Raw genomic sequence first — 7,233 nt, 5'->3', positions numbered from 1 at the left:
AAATCCTGGATTATGACAACAGCTGTCAAATTCTTGTTCTATCTGAGCACGGAAACTAGTATGTTATAGTTTTAGAAAGATTGTGGTTATGTTTAATAAATGAGCAAATGTTTGCAAATCTAGCACGTCTGTGTCAGGGTGCAATTTAGTCTCCTGTATCAAAGTCAGTCACACATACCCATTCATAACCTCATTACCCTTACTTTTTGAGTCGCTGCATAAAGGGCAGAGTACTGCCTGCACTGGCATTCGATATAAATCACAAGGTACAAAATTATCCAATATGGACACAATTCCTTGAGATACTGGACTGGAGTTGACGCCGATGTTAACGGGGCCCCATAGTCAGAAATAGTAGTCAAAAGCCGTTTCCACCGTGGGAACTTTTCCCTTTGGAGAAACACTTCATATTTCTACAGCAGCGTCGAAATTGAGCGACAGGAACAGTGTTTTATCCCCCCAAATGTCCCTGCTTGGGGGAGTGGTACTCTCTTAAAGTACAGGAACTTTGTAGGTGGGGGTTGCAACATTGATTCATTAATACGACTGGGTGTTACAAACCATTTCTGAGTGGTCATGTAGTAGCAGCAATTTATTTCAAACACCATTTTTAAAAACCTGCACCTGCAAAGAAGTTTATTTTTGGTTCATAGTGTTTCAGCACGTCAACATGGAGGAAAATATACGTCAGATAATGAAGTCCAGGCCTCATTGTTGTATAGTTGTGTGCAAAAATGACATCTAACAATTGTTAGTGCTTTTTCATTAGCAGACTAATTTCACTAATTGTCATGGGTCTTAAGACTGCGGTGGAAATGCAGATGACAATGGGCTGAAGGAACATCTTAGTTCCTCAAAAAGTGGTTCCTGGAAGTTTTAGTTCCAGGTACTTTGGGTGGAAATGAAGCTAAATTCCATAAACTGTGTTTTTTTAAAAAAGGAAGAATTTGACATCCTAAAATGTCATTGCTGTTGTACCAGGACTGGTTATGTTTCAAAGAAAACTCAAAATACCTGTTTAATATCAATAATTATATATCAGAGACAACGTATAAGCATAATGCTGTTTTGTGATGAGATTATGTTGATTTTGTTACGGAAATAGATTACAGACTGAATGTCATTTTAGTATGAATTGTTATTTGAAATGCCAGTCTCTAATGCTAACATTTGACAATTTTCCTTCATATTTCTGTTACTCAGTGCTCATAGCCAAATGGTGGACATAAAAAGCATATGTGTACCCTATTAAAAGTTCAGTGTATGTTTCTACCAAATATATTCTTCCTGCTTAAAAAAAGCCCTATCTTATCTCGGCTACTGTACCATCCATGGATACACATTAGAACGCACAAGTCATGATTGACAGGCCACTATTACTGTGAATTATATAGAGTAGGCCTACATTTTATATTTTTACCCCAGTGGAATTTCATGTAAAGGTTGCAAGTTAGTATCTATTATATAGGTTGGTGTATGTTCTGTTGATTGTATGTTCTGTTAGTTGTTAAATGCAGCTGTCTCTTACGCAAAATTGCATGTAAACTGTTCTGATCTCCAGAAATGTCATAGAAACTCACAGTGCTAACATTTTGTAAATAACTTTATTGGATGTCAGGTTTTCTTACTTCAATTTTGCATTTCTTTGAGGAAACAGACGAGTGGGACTGTTAATAAATGAAATGGATGGGTTTTGTTGATGTCCCAGTCCTAATTATTATTATATTTTATGTCACATGATACGTATAAAAATTTTCAGATAAGAAAATATAAAGGACATATTTAAACAAACAGCTACCTGATAGATCTACTCCTTATTTTGGGTTATACCTACATTTTAGAAATTTGACCTAAACCTTAAACCACCTTGACACACACCACTTGTATGATGTTGAATGTGTGAATACATGTTTAAAGTGTGTATGATGATGTACCTTAGACTGGTTCTGGATGCATCTCATTTCTCTTAGACATTGGTCCTCATCCCTTTCACTCATTGCCCCAGCTCACCATGCTTACAACATGAGGAAGACAATGAAGAGGTAATCCAGGCAACACATTTTTTCTGTTAAATTATGCAAGTTTATTCAGGCCATGAATGTTCTTGCAGAGACTTGAATGTAATTTATGGCAGTGTGAACCATACTCCACCACCATGATAGTATTGCTTTCAACACATGCGATGAATGAAATGAAAAAAGATTTGGTGGTTGGTCCTGATGACTTGTTGACCAATAAAAGTAAACTTTGCTGTGTTTCTATATGCTATGAATACTCTACAGTCAGTTAATTTATAGATTATCTGAGCTTTGACTAACCACTGCTGCAGCAGTCTGCTGTCGGTATGATCAGACTTTGCGCAAAATAGATTAAACAAATTTATGAAAATATGCTGGCTAGTCCTGTGTACTTGTTAATGTGGTTGGTTTTTGTATGTATGTTTTTTCCTTTTTTCTTTTTTATAGAATTTGCAAGTCGTTTTTATTAAATAGTGCTTCATCACTTTTTTTTTTATATAAAGTATAAAAAATGATACATCATCAGTGCAATCATAAAAACATACCATCAACAATAAAGCACCGGTGATAAAGCATTATGATCAACAGTGACATCTGCAATAAACAACAGAGCGTATCTCAGCAATCAATATAGTTGTCTGAAATAAAATAGGGTACATTTAATGCAGTTAAAATTAGTTTGTTTTATAAGACACTAGGACTAAAGCCCTGCAGCAGGTCAGATAAATACAGGTACCAACTGGGTGACCCACAAAAACGTGGTGTGATGGGTAAAAAACACATTATGCATATATGTAAATTCTCGGGTGTGAGCACAGGTAAGAATGAACTAACTGCAGTCGGGTGACTGGTGAGAACAACATATAACACATACAATATGTCTTTTCCCATGAGGAATAATAAATGATAATGTTTGTGAAGTATGTTTTAACATTTGCATTCACTAATACAGTAATATCTGGTTGAAATCAGTCCACAGGATTTTATTGTGAACGCCTAGTAATGCTGCAACCTCCTTCTGCTGCCTTGAGGAAAACCAAACACTGATGCTGAATGAGAGGTTCATTGTATAACTAGACATTGGAGACAAAAAGATGGGGGTCAAAGTGGACGGCACTGTGTCCTTGATAGTGCCTTGTGCAGTTGAACCCATTTTTGGCAGTCTTGGTTGTTGAGCTTTTTGCGCCTGTGAAAAGCAAAAAAGTTTTCCTTAAAGAGGACTTATTATACTCATTTTCTGGCTTTTGTTTTACGCTGTGCCTCTCGCTGCATCGCTTCCTTGTATTTTCTGCATCCTGCGAAAACAGTCTGTGTAATTTACTCCACCCCCAGCCCTCCTCCATGTACGCCTCCCGCCAAGCCCACTCCGCTGTAATTGGTCACACTCCCGAGGACTTCCAAAGGGCTGGTGAACGTGCCAAGCCCGGCTACCGGCTAATCCAGCTTCGTACTGGCCCATGTTGACAAAACAGTCCCATGTGAAGTGCCGCAGACAGACAAACACGGGGGTATTTTTCTTTTGCTGGCCGGGAAAAAGCAACTCTATCCACTTCTGCCTGGCGCTTGCCTCTTTAGGAAAGCTAAACAAAGTTAACTTTCCCTCACACCCAAACAAACATTTTCTGGGAGCCATTGCTCAACGTGCTAACACTGAAATCGTTGTAGACAGCAGAGCAGCGCACAGCGATATAACTTCCGAAACAGAGTGGGGTAGCGGGCAGGCCTAGAGCATATGCCTGGGTATGACCATATAAGTAAGTCTGGCACACATTACGTCAGTGGGACTACATCGTTAAAAAAAAGGCAGTAAAACAGTGTGCAGAGCCATCCAAAACAGCTTGCAGGGCTCACTTTCAAATGCATGAACCTCATTATTTGATGCTTTGGAATCGTTTAACACGAGTATCTGACATTGTGACAACATTTATAGGTCAGAAAAGAGGAAAAGCATAATAGTTCTCCTTTAACAAGACTGAGGGCCCAGCCATGGAGTGGTTGGGTGGAGGTGCTGAGCAGCTGCCCTTCTTGTGTGCACTTCAAACAGCTCCACCACAGCAAGTGAGGACTGTTCCAGGAGGTGGCCTCAGGCAGCAAGCAGGGGGTCAGGGGGTCATTGTTGTGTTCTGGTTTAAAATCCTTTGTAGTTTCCGCCACTTCAAAGGAAGGAGTCATTTACTCAGAGTTGTAAGTGAATTACATTTAAATAATCAAATAACTTTTCCTCCTCTTCCATCTTTTACTTTGAAGGTGAAGTAGTTTTGTTGAACAATTCAATTTCACAGTTTGAGTTCAGCCATTAGGAGAAAATCTGGTTGCCTCTCTGTTTTGGTTGGCTTCTCCAGTTGCGCAGGTCCACTGTAGGTTTGAACCTGTTGACTGTATGTTCTCTTAGTTGCTAAATGCAGCGGTCTCTTATGCTCCGTTCACTCCACGCACCTTGACCTGGTATGTTCTTACCCCTCCTAGGAGTGTGCTTTTAGACCTGGAACGAGCAATGTTTTATTTTCTGTGGGGATCCAAGTGGGAAAGAGTGCGATGGAAAGTCATGAAGCAGCCAAAAGAGAAAGGAGGAAAAGGAGTGCCGGACCTATACCTGTTTTTAGGATCTCTATACAGCACCCTGCACTTTAAAGCTGCTACGGCCCCATCCAGTAACCCAAAGACAGCTGCAATGACACGGTTCTGGATGGGGACATACCTGAGAAGACTGAAATTGTTACCCACTGATCTTAAAGTTCCTGTGTCTTTTAACCTGCCACCAGCATATGGTTTTATTTGCACATTCTTAAAGCATTTTAACCTGGAGCAGGAGGAGTTGCAGATTTTAACCAACCACCGTCTGCTTTTATCTGTTGTGCAGGAGCGGGAGCCAGTGACTCCAGTGCGCGGCCTCGCACTCGGCGAGCCCTCCACGGTTTGGCGCAACGTGAACCACTCCGCTCTCCCAAACCGACTCCGGGACCTGGCATGGATGGTGGCTCACAAGATCCTCCCGGTCAGGTCCGTAATGCACTCCAGAGGCATGGCGAGGAATGCAACCTGCCCCCGACCTGGTTGGCTGCACTCCCAGAGCACCTGCTGAGTGCTGGACCTGTGGGCAACGGCCGGCTCCTTGCAATTCCCGTGCTTACCAGCAAGGGAGGTCCTTACAGCACAGCTAGTGCTGTATGGGGTGAGCCAGGAAGACGTTCCACCATCTGTCTTTGCCAAGCAGTGGCTCACCCTTGCCGCCATCGTAGACGCCACCTGGACCTCCAGAAACTTGCTGGTGAGGAAGCACAAGCAGATCCCCCCCGTGGCTGTGCTCCGTATGGCAGCAGCGACGGTCCGAGCGGCCGGAGCTGCAGGCGGCGGGCCTAGGACACAGCCACAAAGAAGAATCGCCTCTGTGCCCATTCGGACGAAGGAGCCGGAGCCACATCACCGAAAAGGTCCCGGCGGCGGCGGCCTGACTCTCCGGGAGCGGCAGGACAGGGAAGGAGCAGAGGGCGAGGACCTCCTCTGAGCACCACAGCAGGATCACGAGAGAACAAAGGCTTGGGGGAGCGGAGTGAGGTTGATTTGATAAGGACTCACCCTGCTCCTGCACAATGAACATGAACTTTTCTTTTAACCTCTGCACTCCCTTCTAGACAAACTTTTTAAAGACACATGGACTGACACACAAAACATATCAATGGACTTTTAAAAAACACACACAAACACAAGCACTCTTTTAAACATGTCTTAACTGTAAACCATTTTAACAAGCCTCCAAGAAACGCAATTTTTAAGAAATGGTTTTACATGATGAATGTAGGAATGTTTTACACTGGGTTTTAGACATGTTTTTTATCCAATTTTATTGTGCTTGAAAAATTCATGAAAATAAATGAGTTTTTACTCACTTTAAAAATGAATGAATGAATGGAAAACAAATAAACTGTGTGCAAACATGTCATCCTTGATGGAAAAAATAAAAAATGTAAAGTGTCTGAAATGTGTGAAATCGTGTCAATAAAACTTTTTGAAAGAAAAAAATCTGTTCTTATCAGTTTAGTATCTGATACTGTAACAGCTCTGGGAAGTTGAGGCTGGTTCTCCAACAGCCGCTGAAGTACTTGCCGGACATGCTGGACATGCTCACTTTCACTCTTAGAAAAAATCAGAATGTCATCCAGGTAGACAAAGACAAAATGGTTAAGCATATCACGAAGAACATCGTTGACCAGGGACTGAAAAACTGCTGGGGCATTAGTAAGACCAAAAGGCATCACCAGGTACTCATAATGGCCACTAGGGGTGTTGAAGGCAGTCTTCCACTCATCCCCCTCCCTAATGCGAACAAGATGGTAAGCATTTCTGAGATTGAGCTTAGTGAAAATGGTGGCTCCCTGCAACAGTTCAAAAGCAGATGACATGAGAGGGAGGAGGTACCTGTTCTTGACAGTAATGTCGTTTATGCCCCTGTAGTCGATGCAAGGTCGCAGAGTCTTGTCCTCCTTCTCCACGAAGAAAAATCCAGCACCAGCAGGAGACGAGGAGGGGCGGATAATGCCAGCGGCCAAGAAGCTCTGGATGTATGTATTCATGGCCTCCCTCTCAGGGGCTGACAGGGAGTAAAGGCGGCCCTTAGGGGGGGAGGTTCCAGGTAGAAGGTCGATGGCGCAGTCATAGGGTCTGTGAGGTGGCAGGGAAGTAGTGCGGGCCTTGTTGAAAACCTCCTTCAAATCCATGTAAGCAGAAGGAATGCCAGACAGATCAGGGAACTCTGAGGAGATCAGCAGTTTGGAGACAAGATGAATGACATAGGTTACTCCAGCCCAGAATAGTGCCAGTAGACCAGTCTATATGCGGGTTGTGCTTGGTTAGCCACGGAAAACCGAGAATGAGAGGATGGTCAGGAGAGTCAATAATGTAAAAAGAAATAGTCTCAGAATGGTTACCTGACATGAGGAGAGTGAGAGCTGGAGTCTGGAGAGACACGTGACAGAGGAGGCGACCATCCAGGGCGTGGGCCACCAGGGGGGAGGGGAGAGGCTTGAGTTGCAGCTGGAGCTGGCGAGCAAGGCCTTGGTCCATGAAGTTCTCATCAGCTCCAGAGTCCACGAAAGCAGCCAACTCCAAGGAACCCACAGGAGAGGAAATACGGGCCTGGGTGAGTGCACGGGAGGGTCTTGAAGAAAAAGTTCTGCTCACCAGTAACCCTCCATTCACTGATGAGCACGGCCTTTTA

This window comes from Lutjanus erythropterus, chromosome 6 (assembly GCF_056507025.1).
Source record: "Lutjanus erythropterus isolate fLutEry1 chromosome 6, fLutEry1.hap2, whole genome shotgun sequence".
In the NCBI taxonomy this organism is placed as follows: Eukaryota; Metazoa; Chordata; class Actinopteri; order Lutjaniformes; family Lutjanidae; genus Lutjanus; species Lutjanus erythropterus.
This window is presented reverse-complemented; position numbering follows the sequence as displayed.